The following is a 9,141-nucleotide window of genomic DNA, read 5'->3' on the forward strand; positions in this document are numbered from 1 at the left end:
GGAGGACACCTGGGTGTCGGCCTCCCACGTGCCCCTGGCGAGATTACCCCATCCCACCTCATGTGTCTCATAGAATCGAAGCTCCACGAGGGCAGGGATTTTTTTGTTCACCGCTGTCTTGCCAGGGCCTGGCACAGTACCTAGCATACATAGTAGATGGTCAGTAAATATTTGTTGAGTGAGTGAAATCACTGTTCGGAGAAGGCCCTTAACTTCTGCGGGACACACTGCTCTGAAAAGAAACCAGGAGAGGGGTTGGAGAGGGGAGGGGTGGTGGTGGCTCTTCAGGGAGGCTGGCCCGGGAGGAGACGGTTTAGGGCCATTCCTCTGTTTCTCTGACCGCCGGGGCTGCTGGGCGGGAACGTGTGGGGTCCCTGAACTGCGCCGCTGGGACCGGGCAGGTTCGGGCTCGCCGGGCCCAGCCCGGCGGGGCCACGTCCGTTCCCGCCCTGCCTGCGTGTAGGGCTGGAGCAAGCCGAGTGGAGAAGAGGAGGGGGGAAATTCTGGGCACGAACGGGACGCGGAGCCTCCCTTCCCCGGCTTGGCGCTGTCTCCAACATTCTCACTTTAGGTTTTGATCTCATTGCTCTTCTTCTATCCACGTTTTTGTGCGTTTGGGGGTCGTTCGTCAGACTTAATGGGGCACCCCTAGACGTCGGGCTCCGAGAGCAAGGGTGCGTTTAAGGTGAAATCCCTGCCCTTGGGGAGCAAGACCTCTAGGGGAAATAGACAAGCCACCATTTATACCACAAACTTGCAAAATGCAAAGCCCAGATTGCAGACCCACAATGCGCTCTCGCACTGCCCTGACACCCCTAGAGCCGCTGCGACGCCTGCTGGACCGAGAGGAGAGTTGCAGGCACTGCACGGTCCAGACAGAGCACAGAAGGGACTTCGGCTCGGAGACTCGACCTGCAGACCAACGCAGCCCCCCCCCCCCCGTCCCCTCCCCCATCCCAGCCCCTAGCCTGCCCAGGCGGGTCTTGTCTTGGTTCTTGCTTTGGGCTACCTCTCACCGCAAAGTTGGGCGCATGTGTTGGCTCTCAGCACCGCCACCCTCAGGCAAACATCTGTGCTCAGTGGCGGGAGCTGTCTGAGGTGTCTGTCTGTCTGCCTGTCTGGGAAATTCCCGTTGTGAGTCCTTTCTGGGAATTCCGGAGGAACAAGATTAACCCTCTGAGTGCTCTGGGAGAGGCCTGGCCTCTGGAGGGACGTGCTGTCCACCTTTGGGGGCACTGCTCGTCTGGAGGTGCCATTTCCAGTCTGGAATGGGCGGAACTACTTGGTTGCTACTCCCTTGCTGAGCGTCCTGTGGTTTGGGGTGGGGAAGGCCAGAGCCACAGGGCCCTGGGGCGCCGTCTAACCTGGCACAGCCCCTGAGGGCATCTCTGGGCAATAGGGTGAGGAGCGGAAGCAACACAGGGCCATCCTGAGCCTGGAGCAGCTTCTGCTCCACTCCCTCGATGTCATTTGAAAAATAAAGTGTTTCCCACTTTGTTAATAATGTGTGTCTATTTTTCAAAAGTTGGAAGATAGAGAACAGGAGAATAAAGGGCAGGGAGCAACCACCAGCCACTATTAACATCGTTGTCCCTTCCCTGCCAGCCTTTTGCTTGTGAGATTTTGTTTGCTTGCTTTTAGATAGTGTGATAAATATGACTCATTTCTATTGTGTACTTCTTTTTTCCCCTTTAACTTTAAGACAGAAGACATTTTCCATATTATAAACTCTTTGTAGACAATATTTTTAACCGAAGCGTAATGTTTCACTGAGTGTTTCCGACTTTGCCATTGTGGGGAGGCAGGGTAGAAATAAATAAACACATTCACACACTCACGCCCTCCTCGGCTGCTGAGCAGTTGACTGGTTCTTAGAACTTACAAACAACTCTGAGATTGACTTCCATTCAACAAGTATTTGTGACACATCCACTCTGGATGGGGTTCTGTACTGGGAACGGGGGCTTAGTAGAAGGCAATAGGGGAGGACCCTGTTCTCATGGAGCTTACAACTTAGATGAAATCTGGGGATGCGCTTTTCTAGATTTTGGAGAATTTCACAGATGTGGGAAAATGCTTTTGATATCACCAAACCAAAGTTGGATTCTTTTGGCTACCAGTCCAGTTCTCTCGCTGAGGGCCGAGGTTTCCAGAACCTAAGGGATCTGTCCCTCCCCATGCCCAACTCAAGAAGGGGCCAGCCTCCATGGGAAAGTTGGGATTCCTTACCCTCAACTGCAGGGAAGAGGAGGGTGGGCAGGATGGGGGCGTGGGAGGGAGAAAGGAGGGGCAGTGCTAGGGAGGATGGGACTGCGGTTTCGGCATAGAAAGCACCGAAAGGTGTTTTGTACTGCTGCCTCTTCCACTGAAAATTGGCTAAGCACTCCTGTCAAAAAACTGTACTGGGAGGCACTGGGGACTCTGAAATAGATCCTTGCCCTAAAGGGCTCTGGTCTGCTGGTAAATATATAATTAGAACGTAAGATAAGAGAGGCCGGCCCAGTGGTGCAGCCGTTAAGTGCACACATTCCGCTTCAGCGGCCCGGGGTTCCCCAGTTCAGATCCCGGGTGTGGACGTGGCACCGCTTGGCAAAAGCCATGCTGTGGTAGGTGTCCCACATATAAAGTGGAGGAAGATGGGCACGGATGTTAGCTCAGGGCCAGTCTTCCTCAGCGAAAAGAGGAGGATTGGCAGCAGTTAGTTCAGGGCTAATCTTCCTCAAAAAAAAAAAATTATAATAGAGGTATAAATGGAACAACAGGCTGTGGGCTCACAGTGGAAGGAATGTTTATTTGGTGTGAGGAGGACTTCACAGAGGAGGGGATATCTGAAATGGGTTTTGGAGAATAAGAAGGCATTCGCATTCAGGGATGAGGGAACAAAGAATTCTGGTAGAGGGGTGAGAGTTTGTGCAGTGAATACTCTGGTGTAGCTAAAATTACAGAATGGGTCTGGGGGAGTGGCAAGAGATGAAAACAGAAGGTGGTTTGGGGGCTATGTTGCCAAGGGCCTCGAACATCAGGTTCAGGATTTTGATCATTATTCTGTAGCTCAGAGATGCTCAAGTTGGGAACATAGTCAGATTTGTATTTTACTTTATATATTTTTTTTGTGAGGACGATTGTCGCTGAGCTAACATCTGTGCCAATCTTCCTCTATTTTATGTGGGACGCCACCACAGCATGGCCTGACGAGCAGTGCTATGTCCGTGCCTGGGATCCGAACCTGCGAATCCTGGGCCACCAAAGTGGAGTGTGCGAACTTAACCACTATGTGACTGGGCCAGCCCCTCAGATTTGTATGTTAGAAAAGTCACTGTGAGTAATAGAATGTGGGTAGAGGACGGAGCTCAGAGGTAGGGGAGCTGGTTAGGCCTGAGCTGCAGGGGTTCCAGCAGGAGTGAGGAGAGCCTGAAGCTGAGGAGTAGCAGAGGGGGACAGCAGAGGACAGATTAAACAGAGTTGGATGAGAGCTGAGCCATGGGCACAAGGCAGGGAGGAGTCTCGTATGGCTTGGTGGGTGGGAAGTGCCACTTACAGACAGGAAATCGAGGAGAGGAACAGACCTGGGAAGGATAAATGAAGAGAGCAGTTTTGGACATTGTGTCAGTTAGGAATGATTTTGGCTGCAAATACAGAATACTCAACTATGGGGCCAATCCTATGGCCGAGTGGTGCTTCAGCAGCCCAGGGTTTTGTTGGTTTGGATCCTGGGTGCGGACATGGCACCGCTCATCAGGCCACGTTAAGGCAGCATCCCACATGCCACAACTAGAAGGACCCACAACTAGAATATACAACTATGTACTTGGGGATTTGGGGAGAAAAAGCAGAAAGGAAAAAAAAAGATTGGCAACAGTTGTTAGCTCAGGTGCCAATCTTAAAAAAAAAAAACAAAACTCAACTACTAGCCATTCAAACGAGGGGTTTTATGTTTCCCCCATAACAAAGTGGGCCAGCAGCTTGACAGTGTCGTTAAAGACCCAATGCTCTTTGCCTCTGCTGTGCTATCCTCATGACCCTGGTTATAAGATGGCTGCCTCGGCCACAGAGCTACATTCAAGCTGCAGGAGCCACGGGAAGGAGGGGTGGGAGCACAAGGTCTTCTCCTCCTAAGGGTCTCTGTTTATCTGGTAAGAAAATCTTTTCTAGCAGCTTCTTAGACAACTACCCTCAGGAGTCAGAAGTGGCTCCGTGTCTACACCCGCATCTGCAGAGGGTGAGATCGAGGCTGGATGGGGGCCCACTGGAGATGCATTCCTCCAGGGCTTAAGCCCGCCCTGGCCTGTCCCTGCGGGCAGTAGATGTCCAGACAGTGGCTTACTTTCCACTAACCCTAACCCTAACCCTGACCCTGACCCTAACCTTCTCCACATGGGATCTATCCTTCTCCCCAAAGGAACTGGAGTCTGTTAGCCTGGGGGCAGGGATGAGCACAGAACAGCGCCCACACAGATGTGTTGCATTTGAGGGGCCACTGGAACTTCCAGGTGGAGGTGTCCCAGGGGGCAGTTGGAGATGGGGGCCTGGAGCTGAGGAGGGTGGGAAGCTCAGGACATTCATCGCTTTGGGATATCCTGGTGAACCTCAGGGCTTATAAGGAGGGCTTCCTCCAGACTGTATGCTTCAGGCGAGGAAGAAGAGTGGGGTCGATGGAGGGCCAGGAATCCCTTCCCTGTGAATCTCACAGGGGGAAAATCCCTCCTTCCCAGCTCCCCAGCTCCCAGGTTGAAAAGCCAGATGGCAGTGGATGGAGGGCATTCGCTCTCAGTGCGCCGAAAAACCTCTGTTCCACCCCGGCTAGAATCTTTCATTCACCGTAACACAGTACAAGAGCAGGAGTTTACTTTTATTTCAGAAGCATTACTTTTATGTAACTTTTTTTCCTAATTACAGAAGAAACCCATGATCAGTGCAGAAAACTTGGAGAAGCACAAATGAAGGGAAAAAGGTCACGCACAGAAGTGGAATCTCAGGAGCCAGCACGCTCCTTGAGTCTTTGCCCTCAGCTCTGTCAGTTTTTATGGGACGTATCCAGAAGAGGTTACAGTTTAATGCCCACGTTACGGCCAGTTCGGAACCCCTTGTGTTTGTGTAACATTTTACAATCTTCCAGTGTTTTCAGCTGCATATTTTGTCATGTACTATTTCATCTTTATAGACTCCTACACATTGCAAGGTGGGCAAAGGCAGGAATTTTGTGGCCACTGACTGGGCGAGGAAACTGAGGCTTGGAAAGGGGAGGCTTAGTATTGAGAACTCAGACGGGTACCCTGGGTGGGGCTTGGGTCCATACTGTATTATTCAACTTCCACACCTCGCTGCCCAGCTGTCCTGGGTGCAAAGGAAAGGCTTGGCACAAAGTGCTGAATTTGCTGTGGGCCAATGGAAGGAGTGCATCTAGAGACGGGAAGGAAAGGAGGTGAAGAGGGGCAGCCCCTTTCAGCACCAGAACCCATGGGTGGGGGAAGGAGGAGAGGAGACAGGGGGAGGAGACAGGCTCACGAGGTGCAGTCCCCGAGGGCTTAAGCCCGCCCTGGCCCTGGCCTGTCTCTGCTGGCAGTTGATGTCCAGATAATGGCTTACTTTCCACTTCACCAAACATTTTTTGAGGTCAGGCTGTTTACTGTGCTAGGCACTCCCCTGGAGGCCAGATAAGGCAACCTGTGAACAGGGAGAGAGATCAGAAGAGATCTGGGTTTGCATCCCAGCTGTGGAAACTTGAGAAAGTATTTAACCTGTCTGAGCCTCTGTTTTTTTCATCTGTAAGATGGGGGCAAGACTTTTTTTCCTCCCCAAAGCGCCAGTACATGGTTGTGTATCCTATTTGTAAGTCATTCTAGTTCTTGTATGTGAGCCGCCGCAACAGTCTGGCAACTGACACATGGGTGGTGTGGTTCTGCGACAAGGAAGCGAACCCAGGCCGCCGAAGCCGTGTGCGCTGAATTTTACCCAGTAGGCCATCAGGGCTGGCTCAAGACTACTTTCTGCATGGAATTATTACAGGGACCAAATGAAATGACAGATGTGAGGGACCTGGTGCTAACCGGGGGAGTAAGGCTGTCAAAAGCACTGGTGTGAACTTCTCCTTACATGGGCCCGGGCCTCCCCGGCTGATTGGGAGTAAACGTGCTGATATTGGGGGTGAGGAGGGGGAGCCTTCAGGATATAGGGAAGGTGGGGGAGGAGGAGCCCCAGGTACCCAAATATTTGTTCTACCAGGTGGTACTTGATAAATGCCCCAAGGCAACCAAGAGCTCTGAGGTTCAGTGGGGGCAGAGATGAGTGGGTGGAATCCTAAGTGCTCCCTTGGTAGTGATGGAGGGCGAGGGCATTTCATGCCTGGGGGATGGTGCAGGCCACTCTCCCCTGGCCTGCAGGGGTGAGGGGAAGGAGATGGGAGAGGATCTGTCTCTCAGAGCCTGCTTTTCCCTCCTTCACGTTCCTTATTTCCCACTTGGCTACACTCTGGTCCCCTCCCTGACCCTCCCCACTGCCCCTCTTTCTCATGGTCTAGGCATCATCAATGTCTGCTAAATCCACTAACCGTGGACCAGGCACTGTTGGGTCTTAAAGAAGAACAGAAACTGACTAAGTAAAGGTGGGGGAAGGGCACCGGAGCACGGAGCAGAGACCGAGCTTGGGGTCCCGGGATAGTGAGGGGGCGGGAACCACCCAGAGAGGAGGGGCAGGAGTATAGAAACAGGTGGAATGCAAGGGGAATGTGGTAAACACCTGGGGGAGACGTGGGCGCGGTCCTGGGGACTCAGAAGAAAGAGCCCCTCTCAGGGCACCCATCCCCGTCTTGGGGAGGGGTCCAACAGACAGCCTAGTGGAGGCCCTGTGGAGAGGTGCCTTACTGGGACGCTCGTTTTAAATGGGCTGAGGACATTCCAGATTGGGCTGGAGAAGGGCCCTTGGACCAACCCAGCAGGGCCTCAAGGATGAACCAAGGGAGTTGTATTTCACTGGAAAACCAGAGGCTGAGCGAAGGCAGAGAGAGAGAGAAACTTTGGAGACTCGGAAGTGGATAATGGGCAAGGCACCCTGGGAATCATAACATCAGCTCACATTTGTAGAACACATTCTCCATTCCGGGCTCCTTTGAAGCACTCTGCGTACATTAACGCACTTAATCTTCACAGTCATCAGATGAGATAGGTAGTGTTATTATCCTTATTTTACAGACGAGCAGACTGAAAGCACAGAGAAGTTAATAATTTCTCTCAGGTCACACAGCTAGTAAGTGATGGAGCCAGAATCTGAAACAAGGCATTCTGGCTTGATAGTCCTGATTTAAACACTGTACCACTCTGTTCCTAGGGAGGTGCAACGAGTGTTGGTCTGGGGTGTAGACCACTGGGGACCCAGAGATGCAAGACCATTCTGGAAATGATCTCTACAGTATGCAGCAGCTGTTTGGATGTGGGGGTACAACGGGGTCGTCTGTTCAGAATCAGGAGCTCAGGTGGGAGGCAGGGCCATGAAAGCCTACAGATGAAATATTTGCTTTCTCAGGCCTTTTCTGCTAGAGCTGTCAATCAGAGGCTTCCTCCCAGGGCTCCTAATGAAAAGGAAGGACTCAGAGTCGTGAGGAGTTTCGAATTCATTTCCCATTGGACTTTCCCTGTGATCTTGGCTTTCGTTCTGGCTGCCCCATGTACCTTGACTCTGCCTGTCTCCCAAGACAGGTTTCCATTCATGGCATGAATGACTGAATTTCATTCTAGTAAATCCTTTTTCTGCTTTAAGTAACCTAGAGTCAGCTTCTGTCACTGGCAAGCCAGAACCTGAACTGGGACAGAGGGAGTCGGTGATGGTGCCAAGGTCTCCAGCCTGGGAGCCTGGAAGGATCAGGAGCAGCTGTGCGTTTTGGGGGAAGGACAGGGAGTCCTATTTCAGTGGGTCAGGTGTAAAGCGCTTGGTAATGCCTGGAGAATGGGTTGAGAAGTTGCATAATAGGGGCTGGGCCTGGAGACAGTGCTTTGAGTTAGGGGTGTGGAGATGGCCCAGAAAATTGGAGTTTGAGGCCCTGGAATTGGCGTGAGAGCTGGCTTGCAAACACAGGGCCTGCAAGGAGCCAGGCAGGAGTCATAAAAGAGTGAAGGGGCCAGGTATGTTTGTCAGGTCGGCAAAATGTAGGCTTCAGACTGGCATCCTGTCACCTTAGTCAGCCCAGAAGAAGGAGAACACCTCTACTCTTTCAGCAGGAGCCTAAGGAGGACTCCCATTGTCCTGCCTTGGGCCACATGCCCATCCCCAAACCAATCCCTGGCACCTGGGGCTGCTGTGCTGGGACTGGCCAGGCGCAGGACACTGGCTCACCACTGACCTTGGAGGTGGACTGAGGATGAGGAGAGTCCCCAAGGAAAGTGAGGCATCTGTCCCTAGACAGGGAAATGGAAGCTGGGCAAGCAAATAAGCGGATGTCAACTAGGAGAGCTGGGTAGCTTGAGAAGGTTTCAGAATGGAGGGAAGGATATTTTTGGATGGGGAAATCTGGGCCCAGTTGTGGATAAAGAGGAGAGAGAGCCTGAAGATGCATAGGGAAAACTGAGGAAGTAGGCCGCAGGAGGAACGTGTGGGGATGGGGTTTAGGGCAGAGGGTAGGAGTCCATCTTGGTGAAGAGGGGAGCAGCTGTATATCAGAGTGGAGGAAGGGTGGGAGATGATGGGAGGAAGCCTGAGAGATGTTGGAAGGAAGTTACGAGAGCCTGCTCCCAGGCCACCCCAGGCCTCACCCAGGCGGAGAGCATGGGCTTGGAGACAGACCGTAGGGATTCAGATCCCAGCTCTATCACTTACTAGGATGTGACCCTGGGCAAACACATGGGAGTCTCAGTTTCCTCATTTGTGAAATGAACATAATAATAATAGTGCCCACCCAAAGGATCGTGGTGAGGATTAAATGAGAATACGTCCGTAAAGTACTAAGAAAAGCTGGTGTGTCTGGTGTATGGAAGGACCTTGGGATTCGCTGTTATGATGGTAATTATTATGATTTTTATTGCAGAGGGCTCCCAGTGACAGTAATGAATTCCAGTTCAACTGGCTCCTGCTCCCACCTGCTGACATAGGTCCTCCAGCCCCCCTGCAAGGTCCCCCTCAGATATTGCTGATGGTCCCCATAGGGCATTTCCG

Source organism: Equus quagga, chromosome 13 (assembly GCF_021613505.1).
Source record: "Equus quagga isolate Etosha38 chromosome 13, UCLA_HA_Equagga_1.0, whole genome shotgun sequence".
NCBI classification, from domain to species: domain Eukaryota; kingdom Metazoa; phylum Chordata; class Mammalia; order Perissodactyla; family Equidae; genus Equus; species Equus quagga.